Source organism: Sceloporus occidentalis, unplaced genomic scaffold (genome assembly GCF_023333645.1).
Source record: "Sceloporus occidentalis isolate IW3139 unplaced genomic scaffold, rSceOcc1.0.p SCAF_4, whole genome shotgun sequence".
Taxonomy (NCBI): Eukaryota; Metazoa; Chordata; class Lepidosauria; order Squamata; family Phrynosomatidae; genus Sceloporus; species Sceloporus occidentalis.
The window spans coordinates 155,002,744-155,021,198 of record NW_028316984.1 but is presented as its reverse complement, the minus strand read 5'-3'; positions in this window follow the sequence as shown (position 1 = coordinate 155,021,198).

Here is an 18,455-nt window from a genome sequence, read left to right as displayed (position 1 = left end):
GTGAGAGGGGGATTTTTTTTAAGTGATAGTTAAAAGTTGACAGTTGAATGAGCCAGAGAGGAGAGACTATCCAGGAGAGGACAGTGAGGAGAGACTATTCAGACTGTGTACTCAGACTGATTTGAAAGTGGTTAAATATCTATATTTAATTGGCTTTTGTCTTAAAAGTCATTGCCAATACCTGAAGGGCATGTTCACCTCTGTCCTTTGCAAGCACATGGTTTTTTTTTTATCTTATGTAGAACAACATTGCAGTCATGTTTTGCTTTGCCCAGAAGTGTACTCCTCCAGTCTTAGGAGACAGTCCCCAAGTTAGGAATAGATTAAATACAGAGACACACAGAGAGAGTCTCTCTCTGAGAACTACGGCGAGTTACAGACCGCTACGTCTGGGAACTGCAGCGGCCAAACCGCACGGTTCCCGGGCGCAGCCAGAAAGGAGTGGCACCGCGAGGCGCTAGTCACGCACTTGCAGCGTCACTTCTGCCGCGCGACGTCCAGACGCTATGCGTCCGCGATGTCAAAATGGCAGCCCCCGCCATTTTGTACGGACTCAGTCTGTACTAGGGTTGAGGGGCACCAGGAAGTGATGTCCCTTCTCAACCCTAACATGCCCCTTTCGAACCCTGTTCCAATATACAGTGATCTCCTTTATGTCAAAGGGTGAAAAAATCCACATGTGTTTTAGTCTGTAGTCTCTTAAGCTTAGCTACACTCCTCTTAGGTAGGAATAGACTTTTTAGCTCCCATGCCATTTCACCCCTCTTCTACTTTGACAAACAGTTTGCATTAACTACAGACCATTCTGCTGGTTTCTGGTGCTATCCTTTTCTGCCTTTTTTAAAAATAAAAATAAAAATGTTTTTGAAATAAATTTTTGTTCAAAAGGATACCCTTCAACCTTTTACAAATGACAATTGGGGCACATGTGATCAAGCAATATCAGAGTGTGGTCAAGCTGGCAAAAGGTACTGATAATGACTATTAAGTGGTCTAGGCAGTAGAGAACAATCAGCTTCATACACATGTCAAAAGCTAACTAAATATAGATATTCAACCACTTTCATGTCCATATGGGTTGCTCAACCTCTCTGGAAGCTGCACAATACTTCACAGTGGAGGATGTACCAGTCTGAGCCAGTTTGGCAAGTCTCCATTCAGTGGAGATAAACAAGACAGTTAAGTCCTGATCTCTCATCAATAGAACCATTTCCTTGTCAGCAGGAGTGGGGAGCTGGAGGAAATTTCCAGTTTGTACTTTTAGAATAAGGCTTGACTTTTTTCCAAGATGGGCGAGGACCCAAGTTGGCAGTTCTGCCTGTGCAATATGCTTTCTTGTTCATGCAGACTCTGGCAACAGAAAGTTTTCCTGCCTTATACATCAAAATCTAATATTCATATTTATTGAGCATAACTTGTAACAGTAACACCATTTTGTGGAAATCATGGGTCACTTTGTGGAAATCATGCTATCTGCACCTCAGAGGAAGGCAATGTCAAGTTCCCTCTGAACGAATCTTGCCAAGAAAACCCTAGCATAGTGTCACTCTAAGTTGGTGTCAACCTGAAAGTACAGAACAACAAAAAGCAACTGTTTTTCTGACAGTTCTAAAAAAAATAATGACAAAAGCACTGTACAAACAGAGGAAGAGACCCCACGCTCAGCAAACTATGCCCATAGCTTTAAAAAAGCTCTTCTGGTGAGGATCCAAGAAATTGCTATATCTAACAACTCCCATCCACCAATAACAGGAAAGCACCCACTGACAGGGAAGGCATGGCTGCAGATAAGACAATATCCAGTCATAGACTGCAAAAATGAAAGCACAATATTGAGAGAATCTATGCTTCTTTGGACCAGTTTGGAAGACCCTTGACAGTTAAAGTGGAATCAAAGCACTATGCTTAGGTAGTGTGGATATATCCTTAGTTACTTTTAAAAATACACCTGAAAGCTATAAGTGGCTGGTGTGTGGTACAAAAACCTCTCCACTCCCAACTGCCTTGTCATTACATTAGCACCTTTAAGAGAGTGTATAAGGTGCAGCACATGCCAGTACCTGAAATACATTTCTATGAATCAGTGAGGCCATATTTTTATAACTGTAGACATTTAAATTATATCCTGAAAGAAGTAAGGTTATTCTTTGTTTATTTCCCACCAAGAGAGAAATAACTTGGTTATACCTTAATTAAGGAAAACAATAAATTAATAATACATAGCAGTTATTCCACTCTGGTATGACCAGTATATAAGTGCGGTGTGAAAGCCAGAATGGTGTGGTGGTTTGAGCATTGGACTTGTCTATGACTGAAGATCAAGGTTGGATTTCCTGCCGGGCCATGGAAACCCACTGGGTGACCCTGGGTGAATCAAACACTGTCACCCCCAGAAAACCTTGTAATAGATTTGGTTTAGGATCACCTTAACCCAGAAATGACTATAAAGGAATGCAAAACAATAACAGTTTATGGGTAATTAGTTACTCACATGTTCTGGCCATTATTAACCCAGCTGTACATCTGCAAATAATTTTCACAAAGGCTAAACCCACACAAAGAGTATTTAGGATTTTATACAATTTTTCCTCCACAGGAAATGCCAATTTTGATTCCCATGAACATTTGTCTTTTGCTCCCAACATAAAATCCATAAAAGTAAAGGTTCAGTGATAATCTCATTGGTTTACTGTTCTCAATTTGATTTAAATCACTCTCATATTAACCATAGCAATTGAGAACTGTGAAGTAATATTGAAATGTAGAGTATTCCAGTGAGTCAGACAGTTCCTTTTTTAAAAGGGTCTCTTCTATTATCTCCCCTTTTCCATTTTTCTATCACCCCTCCTCTGTGCCATCATAGGGATATCAGTCTTCATAAATTTCATTCCTACAGGCAAGAACAAATAATTTTACCAACATCTCCTTGTTACTGGAGAACTTTTTGTGAATACAGAAAATGTTGTTTTCCGTTTTCACAATATGAATCCTGAACTGCAAAGATTAACACCCATCTAGGGTTCTCCTTAACATAGTTATCTACCCATTTTTTTAAAGGCACATGTCTTTTCCATCTCTAGGCATCAATTTACATCTTGCACCAACTGAGTAGGCTTAGGTTTTTCTTTTCTTTTTTCCTTCCTGAGATAGATTTGAACCCATGGTAGTTTCTACTCTGCCATAGAGATGTTTCTTCCTAAATATATATTTTTAAATCCACCAAACTTGAAGTTTTTAAAATTCTACTAATTTTTGTCTCCTGAGCTGGAATAGTAGCCACATTGGAAAGCTGAGATCATTACTATGAAATATTCCAGCTTCTTTATGCCTAGGTGACTTTTCAGAAGTGTCTTTGTTCAGCAGAACTAGTTTACGCCAAGGACTGCAGTAGCTTAAATATAAGAAACCAAGAAGCACTGAGAGAGATGGTAGCATATTTGTGGCTCATAGGGGGCTAAGGAACATGCTTTACACATTATTACAATTTTCCAATTAGCTGGCTGCTTGAAAACACTTGGGTTCAGTGTGTGAGAGACACAGTTTGCTTCCGTTAGATTTTGGAGCAGTGAGACAATCACAACATATTGAGACCGTTATGGGCAAACAGAGCAGAACCACCTATGTAACCTTTTAATAATTAAAATTTTCTGTTCTTCTAAAATTCCTTCCAAATGGTACAGCAGGGTGAGAACCTTATTCATGTCACACATGTTGAAAGAGATCGGAAGTTGAAACGCCATGTGTTGAAGATCCTAATTAAACAAATATTGTGCAACTGACTTTCTCCTCCTTTCTATCTCTCCTTAATGAACCATCTAAGTCTGAATGCTTAATGGATAATCACTGCTTTCACTCTTCTCAGCTGTCTTTCCACTAATGGTAGCTGATGGTTTTCATGTCAATGGAGCAATGAATGAAGGAGCAATCAAAGCTGTTGAACTCTATCCCAAAATAGGCTCCATACCTTGGGCTGCTCCTTTAAAATTCAGAAAAAAGCACTCTGACATGGAAGCCACCAGATGTCACTGCTTTCTTAAACTTTTTCTTCATATTCATTCCTTTGACCCAATGTTTATTTTAGTGATGCCACCAAGGTATGTAATTCCTAGACTCAGGCCTGATACAGACAGCCAAAATACAGCTGCTTCGAGTCACTTTGGAGGTATGGTGTTTCAATGATACATGTGTCCTAAGAGTCCAGAAGCCGCACCAAAGCCATGCTCCAGTCCTAAGGACTGGAGTGCAGCTTTGGTGCAGCTTCTGGACTCTTAGGACGCATGCATCATTGAAACACCATACCTCCAAAGTGACTGGAAGCAGCTTTATTTTGGCTGTCTGTATAGGGCCTCAGAATATGAACCCCAGTGCTTATACTGCAGACTCCAACATTATGATTCCCAGCAATCTTCTCTGATCTGGGGAAGAAATCCAAGCCAGAGAAGAATTCTTACCTTCTTCTATACAAAGCAGTGATGCAAATTACATTCAGAAATATTCAGAAAATGGCGAGAGTCACATAGCTCACATATTGAGAATCCCTGGCAAAAAGATTTCTGAAGTTATGAGAATCTTCATAGTTTTGGATTTATTATGTGCAAAATTCACAAGTAGTTGATGTGCATAGAAAACAATATTTTCTGCACAGGAAATCATTTTCTTTTCCTCCTCTTTTTTCCCCCCATAGTGGGCCACTGGGACCTGCTGGGCTTTGGTTCCAGCCCTTGTTCCATTGATAGCAATGGAACTATGTTCATAGTTCCATGATATATAATGGCATATTAAACTAGTGTCCCTTATATAAAATGGCAAAATCAAGGTTTGCTTTTTTTTTTTTTTTTTGGGGGGGGGGGGAGATATTTCCAAGCTGTGGATGGTCAAATCTCTGGATGTAGAATACATGAATATAGAGGGCTGACTGTAATATTCTGCACACCATTTCTGTGCAAAACAACTCAGTGTGAATTTTGCACCAAAAAGGCAAGTATTACAAAATAAGCTTTGAAAACTGTTTCAAAGACTTTCTTTCAATGAAAAGAAAATTGTTAAATTTACTTGTTGCTTCTCTCAAGAAGAATTATATGCCTGATCAAAACTGAAATAATTTACTCATTTGGCTAAATTAGTCTGGTCACTTGCTCTGTTTTACAGAGTGTTTGAAGACATTCTCTGTTTGAAAGACTACCCAGTCCCAGTTTAGTTACAGAAAAACCACCATAAGAAAAGAGAATAGCAGAGACAGAGTGCTACCCATCAACTGTTAGTATCCTGCAGGCCATCTGATCACAGTGTTTCCTCCTATGGTGAGCTGTTTTGTGTTTCTATTTAAATTACAGCAATTCCTAAATTTGTTTCTATACTTGCAAGTTTTATAGAAATCTGTATTGTACCCACCTCTCCTTGTGTGGTGGAAATAAAGCAAGGACAGAAATCATGTGGCCTTCCAGCTGGCATTGAACAGCAACTTTCTAAAAAAAGTTTTCCCACTGTCAGAAATATTTTGTGTGCCACTGAGAAAATACAGAACATTTTCCTGCACAATTCAATCACTATGTGGTCTCTGCCTCCTGACTCCCTATCTAGTAGTGTGATCAGTAACTATCAGTAGCAGAACACGTTTTATATAGGTAACTCAATGGGACTTATTTCTGACTCTTTTTTAAAAAAGGAAGATACTTATTTGCTGGTCTAATGGTGAGAGGTTGAGTCAAATGAAAGGAGACACAAGTACTGTCGAGGGTTAAAGTCAGCACACTGGGAAATGCTTGGATGTGTGTGTGTCTGACCATGAGCATCTAGCACTGGGAAGGACAAGGCTAATTAAGCACAGCTGATGCTCATGGGCTCAAGGACACTTTGGTGCCTGTGTGCACCTATGCCTGGATGATGAAACATCTGTCTGTATTGCACAGTGGGACACTTTAGACTGTAACACAGGAAGTCACTGGGTTTGGGAGACCACATGGTCTAAAGGCTATATAAACTCAGGAGCTTCCAGTGATTGCTTTGTGGGTTGTAGTAGGAGTTGGTATTCATTTGTAATCTGTATTATAGCACTGTAAATAAAGCACTTCGGGAGACTTGGCTTGTCTGGTCGTTTATCAGCTGAAGCCTGGCATCGGTTGCTGAGAGTCCCCAGAGGTTCCTGCATTTCTTCGCTTTCTGGAAGACATCCAGCTGCTGTTATCTCAACTGAGGACTGAGAACCATGTTTCTGAATTTGCCAGTTAACTCTGCCGTATGCCAGCATTGGCTACAGGGCTCAGATGAGTTGCTGACAAGTACCAGATATACTCATGTACAAGTCGGCCTCAAGTATAAGTCAAGGAAAGGTTTCAAAGTCAAAATCCTGGATTTTGGCATGACCTGTGGATAAGTCGAAGGTAAAACTTAGGGGGCTATAAGGAAGGATGGAAAGGGGGAAATACCACTTCCATTCCCCTTTCTCCTTCTCTGGACCTCTCTCAACTGATTTCCAGGTGCTGGAGGAGAGGTTATAACATCGGATTGAGAAAGAAAGCAAGCAAATTTAAATGGAGAGTTGTTTCCATAGGAAGCAAAGTCTTGTATAAGGGACTGGAGAGATGGTTTTAAATGGAGAGGTTTTTTTTATAGGAAGCCAGGTCTTGCAAAAAGGACCAGAGAGAGAAGCAAGTGGATTTAAATGGAGAGTTTGGTCCATTACAAACAGGCCTTTGCGGCGCCCCCATCATGTGCTAGGGTTGGCCGAGGACCTAGTGTCCACACTGGCCTCACCCCTAACACGTGACGGGGGCATAAAAATGGTGGCACCCTATACACATGGTCGCCGCCATTTTTACGTGCTGGATGCATAGCGTCCGCACGTCGCGCCCCGGATATGATGCCGTGAGTGCGCGATTAGTGCCTCACGGCATTCCATCCGGGGTGCAAGAAGAAGCGCCATTTTGGGGCTTCTTTTTGCTCTGCGAGGGAGCCATGCGGTTTGGCTGCCGTGGCTCCCTCGCAGAGCAACCGACAGCGGTGTGAGATGGCCCAACGGGTGGTCTGTAACGTGCCTTTGTTTTAATAGGAAGCCAGGTCTTGCAAAAGGGACCAGAGAGAGAAGTGAATTTAAATGGGGAGTTTTTCCCATAGGAAGCCAGGGCTTGCAAAATGGAGCAGAGAGAGAAGCAAGTGGATTTAAATGGGAAGATTTTCTCATAAGAAGCAAAAGCTTGCAAAACGGACTGGAGGGGGAAGGAATTGGTGTTCAATGGAGATTAGGGCATCAGGCTTGCTTGTTTTAGGACCTTTCTAAGCACTACTGATGTACTGACCCTTATATAAGTCTACCCCAAATTTTAGGGTCAATTTTGGGGCATAAATTTCTTGACATAGTTGAGTATATATGGTATATATCTTTGAGTTAGAGGAAAGAGGCCACAACTTTACTGTTTTACTGATAATAATTGTTTTAGCATAGGGTTAGTATGAAGCATAGATCCAGGAAAGGGCTATCCCACCTGCTATTAAGTATGCCACTCTCCATCCCAAACGAACAGCTTTGGGCATCAACTGGCTAACTATCCAGGAGTCTGAAAAAACCATTGAGATCTGGGAATAAGGACAACATACTTTGGGATAAAATAGCAGCACCTCCTTACAACACTGAGTTGTGCATAGCTCACAAACAATTTTCTTTGGGTACATCCAGGACCCTAATTTTGAAAAATGTCATCACCCTCCTCCTTTTAAAAAATACCTCCCCCCCCCCCGGGACGTTAGGGTGAGAATGAAGCTAAATGTGTCTTTTGGCTCATTTCTCCAGTGTTATCAAAACCTTAACATGTGTTATGCGCTAAAATGTGTGCTTGTGTGAAAAGAGGAATGGAAATGAGGAAGAGGAAAAACAGAAAACCAAGAGAGGAGGAACTAGTGGGCAAGGAGGAAAAATTCCCAGTAATTTTCATAGTGCCCAGCATTGTGTGAACACAAATAAACAAACAATAAGAATAACAAAGGTATTCAATGAAATTTATTTTTGAATAGACATGGAGGGCATGGATTAGCTAAATTAATGTTCTGGCTGCACACAAATATCCTTCATGTCCAACCTCATCAATTTCCTCAAAGTACAGTATGTCACCCACTGTATCTGGGGAGGTGGTAAAAAGTGAAAGAGTGGGCAATAAAAGCCCCCCCCCCAGAATAAATAAGTTGAGGTGGGGTGGGGTGAGAGGATAAGTTCTTCTGTCCTAAGGGCCTTAAATTCTCTAAGGACCATGGCTTCATGAGGATTAAGCATACTAATTAGCCCACCATTCCTTTTCATACCAGGACTCCTTGTTTTTAACCTTTCACTTCTTGAACTGCTTTGCAGTCAACTGCTTATCCTTATTTTTCTGGGCTTCCAGAATGCTCTCTATATCACTATTCAAGACATCAGTGATATGAAAAAAAAAAGATTAACCTGCTTAGCAACAGAACCATATGGCATATTTCCTCCAATGCTAATCCTTCTTCCTCTTAAGCCTTCCCATCATACTCAGTTTTTCAGGGGGGAAACATCCACTCAAACAGTCCAGTGTTGTAAAACTAATTTCTAAAAGCATGGGGTTAATGTCTGACTAAATTTGGGAAACTAATGTCTTAAGCTACATTGCTAGAAAAATCCAATGAGTAAAAAAAAACCAACAAAAAACAGCAAGACAATTGAATAGGTACAGTATTTCCACTCCATTAGCTCTGGCTTTGACAGAATTTGCCCAGCACTGGGTTTCCAGAAAGAACTCAACAACAGTTCCTATTACCCATGTATTTACCTGCATAAGCACCTCTGTTGAACACATAAGGTTTAATATATTCTTCTAATTTTTTGTACAAAGGAAAGCAAAGTAATTTTAATAATCACACAGCAATTGAAGATTCTAGACCCTGAATTATTTCTCTTCTTTATATAGCTGGATAAAAAAGTCATTAAAGCCATAAAGAAAAATTATTATATCTCTTGAATGCCACATAATTAGCAAAAGTTAACAGTGTCTTAATGTGTGGGATAGTAAATCATTTGTCCTTGAATAGAATCTCTGTTAGTAAACGAAGTATAGATTGTACAATGATATCTACTACCTAAAAGTATTGGTTGCCCTATAGCAGTAGTAATGATTCTGTATTACAAGGCCCTAATTTTATTTAGCCCTTCTATATTGTCTCTTATTTTCGACTACTCTTTATTGTTTATACCATAATGTGATAACAATACATTTTTTTTTATCATTTGTCCTATACGAAGCATTCTCCTTACCTAATCATTCACATTTTATGTCTGTACTGATAAATTGTTATCTTCATATCTTCAATAATGAAAGGAATGTGATTGTAGGAACCAGTTCAAGTTTAATTTATATATTTTTCCTGAGTGGACATTTTTGCACACAGTCTCGTGGCAACGGTATTGGCTTTGTCCACTGGTTAGAAATGCTGCTGGATGGGTTCAAGAGTCAAGGTTTCATTGGTGGTGGCACCCATCCTCCTGCTTTGCACCTTACATTTTTGCTACAGATCTTTAGGAAGGCATTTAAAATCCATTTCTTCAAACTGGCCTTTCTTGAATAAGTGGTGTGTGTGTGTGTGTGTAGTTCTGCTTTTATCAGGCTCAAATGTGACTTGATTTTCACAATTTCAATAGTGGCTGTTAGAATCACAAATATGCACAAATATTTCCAGGTAGAAATAGACAAGAGGATTGGTGTAGGCATTGCAGGACCAACTAGATGGTGTCCTTCCATCTACTTCCTTTTGTATTTGGAATGATATCTCAGATGCAAAATAAAGCAATTATACTGTTACATTAAAACAGATACATAAAACAATCAGCTCATAGATTCTAAAGCAGTGAAATTCAGTTGATATGTTTGAATTAATCTAGGGTTGCCATAATTGTCCACTTTTACCAGGGACAAAATGTGGAACAAATTCAAGACCAAACTGTAGGACAACTGCAGGACAAAACTCAGCCCAAAATGTAGGACATTGAAGAAAAATGGTGGACCTTAAATGTCCTACATTTTGAGCTGAGTTTTGTCCTGCAGTTGCCCTACAGTTTGGTCTTGAATTTGTCCTACATTTTGTCCCTGGTAAAAGTGGACAATTATGGCAGCCCTAAATTAATCTCATGTTAAAGTTTTTAAAAGCATAACAAAATGACAACCTATTTTTAATATCCATCACATCAAGTAGTAGATTATCATCATACCTGAGTGACTAAAGTTCTGAATGGCAAAAGTCACAGTTTGGCTAAGGGATGGACAATTATTTTAGATTTTCTTTATTTCTCTCTCTCATTTTAAAGAAACCATCTTATCTATGAAGAGATCTACAAATCTGCTTAAATGCTGAAACACACAAATTTATTAACCAGCTGCACCAGCCAAAATCAATAGCTACACTCTCTCTGAAACTAGGAAGTCCTATGTTGTATTTGTTTACCATGTAACTATTAAAATGAAGTGCTTTTCGGGTGGGGGGGGGGGGGAAGTAGTGACAACTCCAATCCTCAGATTAACAGCATTTCTTTCTTTTATTTTCTTTTATTTTAAAGCTTGATTGGGAGGGGGAGATTTGTGTATATATCATTTGTGCACATACTGGTAGCCTCAAGGATAGATTTCTGCAATGCACTGTGTATTGGGTAAAATCTGTACCAAGTTCAGAAATTTCAGTTAGTTAAGGTAAAAATGTTCAGATGTGACAATGCCTGCAGAAGTCTAAATTGGCTACAGCCAGAGGCCAGAGCCGCAGACGGATGTTCAAGGTCAACTGAACAAGACTAAATGTAAATATGATATGTCTTCAGTCTGAACAGGGATTGGTTTCTATGTTGCATAGCAACTTGTACAGAAGGAGGCTGGACTTAGTAGTCACATCATGGGAATATTGTTCTGGTGAATTGTGGGAGTCTAAGAGTGTGGGAGTTTGGAGTCTGAGAGTTGAAGATAGTGTGGTGTGACAGTAAGAGTTTTTGTATAGTAGTGACTAGCTCGTGTTATTTAGAAAAGAAGAAATAAAGCCCTCTAAGGAGTGAACCTGCTGGAGTGTGATTCTTTAATTAAGCAGATATTTCACTAGGCATTGTTCCAGCAAACTGAAAGCCTGTTTTGGAGTTTTGCTTTGATCCTGAGTTGGAGAGATAGCTGGAGATCTTCATCCAGTTGGCACCAGACCGGGCACCAAACCGGGACCACGGCCAAGGTTCATCACCCAAAATATCAACAAAAACATGGTAACCAGATTGGTCACTGATATATCTAGTTACACCAATATTGAAATCACCCCACTGGCTGCCAATTAGTTTTTGGGAAAAGTAGAAAGTGTTGGTTGTTATCTTTGAAGTCCTACATGGTTTGGGTCCAGGTTACCTACAGGATTGTCTCATTTTATATAATCCATCACATAAACTCAGGTCCTTTGGGGGAGATTTACTCCCACAAACCAGGATTAGTTGGCAACTGTCATCCAGGGGACTTTTCCCTAGGCTCTGGAATGACCCGCTGGAAGAGATTTGATAGCTGGATACATTGTTTGAATTTAAAATAGCATTAAAGATCACTCTCTCCCAACAGACCTATCCAGATGATTTTTAAATTGTGAATTTTAAATTTTGAATTTTAAACAATGGATTGATTGTTTAAAAATATACTGGTCTTGTTTGTTGTTTTAAATTGATGTTATAAACCAGTTTATGTGTTTTTAACTGATGCTAGAAAGCCAGTGTGGTGTAGTGATTTGAGTACTGGATTGTAGGGAGCATTGGATTATGACTCTGGAGACCAGGATTCAATTCCTGGTTGGCCATGAATTCCACAGGGTGACATTGGCCAAGCCACATGCTCTCAGCCTCAGGGAAAGGCAATACAAAACTCATCTGAACAAATCTTGCCAAAAAAATCTTGCATTAGAATCACAGGAAGTTGGAAATGACTTGAAAACACACAACACACACACAAACACATATTGCAGGTGTATGCTAATGACCCCTTTCAAAGTCACTATGAACCAAGTAGTTATTCATCCAGTTTTACTTAAGAGTCAGTGTTCTTGAACTGGTAGATTTAAAGTATGCTCAGTATAATTGCTTTAGTTTGCTTTGGTGATATAAATAATAACAATAAATAAAAGCTTTATTTATATACCGCCCTTCAAAACATCAGGGTGGTTAACAGCAATAAAATATAACAAATACAGTACAGCATAATAAAAACAGTGCAATTAAAACAATAAAAGAACTTGTGTCAGATCACCAGCTGCTAACAGAGGGGGGAGAGGGCATTCAGGGAGAAAAATCAGGGGTAGGCCTGCTCGAAAAAGAATGTTTTCAGCCCCTTCTTAAATTGGGCCAGGGAGGTTGCTGAACGGAGCTCAATGGGCAGCGAGTTCCAGAGGGTAGGGGCCAAAGTGGAAAAGGCCCTTCTGGTAGTATTAACTAGTCTAGCCTCCGGAACTCTTAATAGGTGCTGCCCGGTGGATCTGAGTGTGTGGGGCGGATTGTACGGAGAGAGGCGGTCCTCCAAGTACCCTGGGCCCAAGCCATTTAGGGCTTTATAGGTTATAACCAACACCTTGTATTGCGCCCGGAAGCGAATAGGCAGCCAATGTAAGTCTTTTAAGACCGATGTTATGTGACTGGTCCTAGGTGTATTAGTGACCAGTCTTGCTGCCATATTCTCCACCAATTGCAGCTTCTGGGTATGGTACAAGGGTTGCCCCATGTAGAGCGCATTACAGAAATCCAACCGAGAGGTTACCAGGGCATGTACTACTGTTTCAAGGTCCCTCTGGCCCAGGTAGCTGATAACAGGTGCTCCTGACTGTCGCATCCACCTGAGATATAAGGTGGAGCGACGAGTCGAGGAGCACCCCCAAACTGCGTACTGAGTCCTTCACAGGAAGCGTGATCCCGTTCAGGACAGGTGGAACCACCGCCATCCCTGGGCCAGGAGAACCTATCACGAGCACTTCCGTTTTCTCTGGATTCAGGCTGAGTCTGTTTTCCCTCATCCAGCCCATTACCGACTCCAGACAGGCCACGAGAGGAGAGATGCCATCCCTGGTCACTGCATCAGTCGGAGACATAGAGAAAATTATTTGGGTGTCATCAGCGTACTGATAACCCCGCGCCCCATATCTCCGGATGATCTCTCCCAGCGGTTTCATGTAAATGTTGAAGAGCATGGGAGACAGAATGGCTCCTTGAGGGACCCCAGATGTTAGGGGCCTCTTGTCGGAGCACACGTCTCCCAGCTGCACCATCTGGAAACTCCCAGAGAGGTAGGACCAGAACCACTGGAGCGCAGTGCCCCCGATTCCCACCTCTGCCAGGCGCTCCAGAAGGATACCATGGTCTATGGTATCGAAAGCCGATGAGATGTCTAAGAGCACCAACAGGGACACGCTTCCCCTGTCGATGCCCAGACGGAGGGATATGATTCCAACAACAAATCAATTCCAGAAGATTGAAGGGCATTGTCTAGCTGTGAGTCCTGCAAGACTTACACTGATTCTGTCTATTTTTCCCTGGCCTTCAAAGATGAGGCCCTAACAGACTCTTAACAGCCATGTGCCTAGAGATTGTGAGGATGGGGTCTTCTTTAAAATTCAAGTTGTGGTAAGGTCTTGATATGGAAAAAAAAAAATTTTTTTTTTTTTGCTGTTATTTGGAAATCCCTTTCTCTTTTGAGATTTCTTTTTTAATTAGTAGATATTCATGTGAATTATTAGTGGATGGTTCAGTCTTAATGTATATTGTGAAATGTTTATTTGATTGTATAATTATTTAAATCTTGAATTTCAATTGCTATTGAATTAAATAGAAATTTTATTTTGCATTATGTAAGTTTGTTTTTTTAAAAAAAACACACACTCTACAAAGAAGTATGGCACTGATAACACTAAGCATACACAAAATTGGCTAACTTAAAAGATCTCCAGAAATTTGTGGCATCCCCATTCTAGAGAATGCTGCACCTGTTGAATATCTGCATCTTCTACAGCTGTTACAGACACAGTAAATCTACAGAAAAGGTGGTAAAGAAAAGGGGACATTGGGGGTTAGAAAGTATCTAGAGTTCCAGGTTGCATATTTCTACACAACAGCTAAGCAACCAGAATCTTCTGTCTATAAAGCAATACTGAGAAACCTGATTCCAAGTAGGAAATTATGTGCTGGTCACTTCCCTTTCCTTGTGTGTCATGTCTTATTTAGATTATAAGCCTGAGGACAGGTAACTGTCAAACTAATTCTAAGCTGCTCTGGGAAACTTTGTGGTTAAAGGCTAGGGTATAAGTAAATAAATACACTTTCATGACTCACTACATGGTAGCACAAGAACAATTCATTTGTACAGTATTCAATTGTGGCTGTCAGCAGGTGGAAAAGTAGACTTTGGCAACCTTTAGCCTTAGATAAGTCCTTGAGGCTGGCTTGGATAGGAAAGAGAGTTAGGCCCTAGATGAACACTTGCCTAATAGGAAAAATCAGAGAGGGGGGAAAAAAGTGGGGCAACTGGGGGGGAGGGAGAGAATACAGCAGTGGAATGTGGAAATCAAAGGGATTTGTGACCTGGGCAGAGCCAGTACAGACACAGTGAGTACCACAGTGGAATAAAAGAAGGATGAATTCAAAAGAAAATGTTAGAGTCGGGAGAAGAAGAAACAGACTATTGAATTAATGGTTTTTACTTCAGATGAAGCCATCCTGGTTTGTTCACTAGTAGATAAAATAACAGCAGTAAGTACTAGTACCACCTGAAAGACAAAAAGGCTTAAGGTGTGTCATGTGCTTTCCAGCTGATTCAAATTTATGATGACCCTATCAGGTTTGCTTGACAAGATGTATTCAAAAGAGCTTTGCCACTGCCTTTCTCTAGTTGTGAGAAACTGACTTGACCAAGGTCACTCAGTGGATTTCCATGGCTGAGTGAAGATTCAAACCCTGGTCTCCCTGGTCTTAGTCATAAAATCATAGAATCATAGAGTTGAAAGAGACCACAAGGGCCATCCAGTCCAAACCCCCTGCCATGCAGGAAATCATAGTCGAAGAATCCCTGACAAATGGCCATCCAGACTCTGTTTAGAGAATGCCAAAGAAGGGCACTCCACCACACTCCAAAGAAGTGCATTCCACTGTCAAAGAAGTGCATTCCACTCCCCGTGAAGGACTCAGTTCACAGTTTGGGGGTGCTCCTTGACTCGTTGCTTCACCTGACACCTCAGGTGGATGCGACAGTTAGAAGCACCTGTTATCAGCTTCGGCTGATATGCCAGCTGTGTCCCTACCTCGACCGGGGGGACCTTGAAACAGTGGTGCATGCACTGGTAACCTCTCGACTTGATTTCTGTAATGCACTCTACATGGGGCAACCCTTGTACCAAGCTCGGAAGCTGTAGTTGGTTCAAAATATGGCCGCTAGGCTGGTCACTGGCAGTTTCAGGGCCAGCCACATAACACCGATATTGAAAGATCTGCATTGGCTGCCAATTCGCTTCCGGGCCCAATACAAGGCGTTGGTTGTTACCTATAAAGCCCTAAATGGCTTGGGCCCAGAGTACTTGGAGGACCGCCTCTCCCCATACAATCCGCCCCGCACACTCAGGTCAGGTGGGAAAAAATCTTTTGAGTGTTCCCAAGACAAGATTTGTACTAACGGCGCAAAGGGCATTCTCTGTTGCGGCCCCGCAATCCTGGAACGCTCTCCCTGAGGAGCTCTGCTTAGCCCTCTCCCTGGAGTCGTTCAAGAAGAACCTGAAGACTCATTTATTCTGTCAAGCCTTCCCTCACATGTCCTGACTGTCTTTCCCCTATGTATTGTGTATTGTATTGGATTGGATTTTTAGATTGGTTAGCAATTTTTAACTGATTCTATGATGGATTTTAATGATGTACAGTTATGCCTGGTTTTATTTGGGGTATTTTTCATTGTAAAATTTGTTTCCTTTTAATCTGTATTGTATTGTATTTGTATTGCTTGTAAACCGCCGTGATCGTGGGAACGGCGGTATAGAAATAAAATTTCAATCAATCAATCAAAAACAGCTATTACTTTTCCTCCTAATGTTGAGGTAGGATTTCTTTTCCTGGAGCTTGTGAGTCGACTCAGACTTGCATCCTTCCAAGATAACTCAAATGAGTACCCAGCTTGTTGGTGGCAATTATCTTACAGTTGTAAACTGCTTAGACTGCTTATGTGTATGAAGCTTTAGATAAATTAAGCTGCTATTTCTATTGTTATGTCTGCATTAGTGACTGAGATTACCCTTTCTCACAATTGCTGCTATGCACCTAACATGAGAAAATGAAAAACAAAACCACAGATAAATGGGAAATATGATTGAATGGGCATCACTAGGTTAAGTACCAAGAATATTGTTTTAGTTCTTTATTTGGGAAACTTCTTATCCAGCTCTTAAACAACTCTTCAGCCAAAGGGCTCTCAGAGCATGCAAGCAAGCAAGATTTAAAAGCAATAAAACAGTAATAAAATCAGTGCAATAAAACTAGAAAAGCCAAAGCATATTAGTGCCAGGTCAAGTTAAATCAAATCTGAAGATCTAAACAGGACCAGGTAAATAAAAAGATCTTCACCTGGTCTTAAAATAACATCAAATTTAGTGCCAGGCAACCTTTCCCGAGGCAGAGCTGGAATAATGGTAATTCCTCCTCCTCCTTACTCCCTTTTGGAAGGATCCCCTGCTTCAATAGACTCTTTGGGAATGACAAAAACACACGCCAATGCTTTTTTACTAGTGCACTAACTAGAAATGTTCACTACAAAATACTTTCCACAGGACAAGGCTTTTGAAAGTTACTTTTTTGGGACTATGCTAGGATCCCTGAGTTAGCATGGCCAAAACAACTGGGGAATTCTGAGTAAAGGGGAGAGGACAAGGAGGAGAAATTATCATTATTCCCAGCTCTGCTCCAGTAAAGGTTACCTGATACCAAATTTGATCAACAGTTCCTTCCTTGATACCTGCAGGTCTCCCTTCCTATCGGGCACTTTGATGATAGCAAGAAAGAGGCATCTGTTGAGATTGGACTGAAATCTGTTATATTTTACCTTATTTCCAATCACATTAGAATCTCTTTCCATAGTACTGAAATAAAAAGGGAACCAAGGCCCGTTCCGCACGGGCATAAAGTACACACTCCACATGTACTAGGGTTAGAAAGGGGCGTCACTTCCAGATGCCCCTAACCCTAATACGGACCGAGTCCGTACAAAATGGCGGCGCCTGTTCCACACGGGCGCCACCATCTTGACGTAGCGGACACATTGCGTTCGCATGTCACGCGGCTCATATGAAGCTGCGAGTGCGCCATTGGCACCTCGCGACATCATAAGCGCGCTGCAAAGAGAAGCGCCATTTTGGGGCTTCTTTTTGCTCTGTGAGGGAGTTGTGTGGTTTGGCTGCTGCGGCTTCCTCGCGGAGCAACCAGTAGCGCCAGCAGACCACTGCTTTTAGGCGGTCTGTAACGCTCCAAAGATTCATTTCCCACTCCAACTGATGATGCATGACTTATTCCAACTTCCTCTATTAATTTCTTTGTGTGAGGTAAAGAGACACAATTAGAATTCAGAAACAAGGAAGCTGCCTATTTCTGATGTCTGTATGCAAAAGACTCCTTACCTGAAGAGTCTCTATGAATGCATCATTAAAGGACCAGACATTTGGCTATGAAGAAAAATGGACATAACCTGTCATGTTCTGGTTTGCAGCAGAAGCTCATGAAAAGCAAGGTAAACTATCTGAGACTAACAACTGGACTCAGGCCCTTGTTTCCACCTATTTTTCTCTGATACATGTCTCATCTTTAAGATACATTATAAGTATTAGCATAGCTAAAAACCCCTGGGCTATATATAGGGTTTCATATTTTCATATCTAGAGAAAGACATGTTTTAAGAAGACATAATGATGTTTGAAACCCTCAGAAGCTTCCCATGGGAAAGGCACGTGGGCTTGAAGATATGTGGAGGGTCTAGATAATACCATAATGGGTTGGTGCTCATTCTGTGATTTCCACATACCATCTTGCACTGGAATTAAAACTATAAGTGAATCTTGCTTCTTTCCTCACATCCATGGAGCCCTAGTGGTGCAGTGGTTAAATGCTAGTACTGCAACCACAAGGGGTCTGGGTTGACTCAGCATTCTATCCTTTTGTAAGTGATTAAAATGAGTACCCAGCTTGTTGGGGACAATTGGTTTATAGATTGTAAACCTCTTAGAGAGTGCTGAGTTCACTGATAAGCATTATAGAAATGTACAGTGCGCCTGCGTTATACGTGGCTTTGAGCACACATGCTCAAGGTGCGGGGAGTGTGTGGGGTGTGCGGGGTGTTGCGTCCCATTCAGATGAATGGGGCGTGCCCACCACCGCACGCACGAGCCCCATTCAAATGAATGGGGCTCGAGCATAGGTGGAATTCACCTTACGC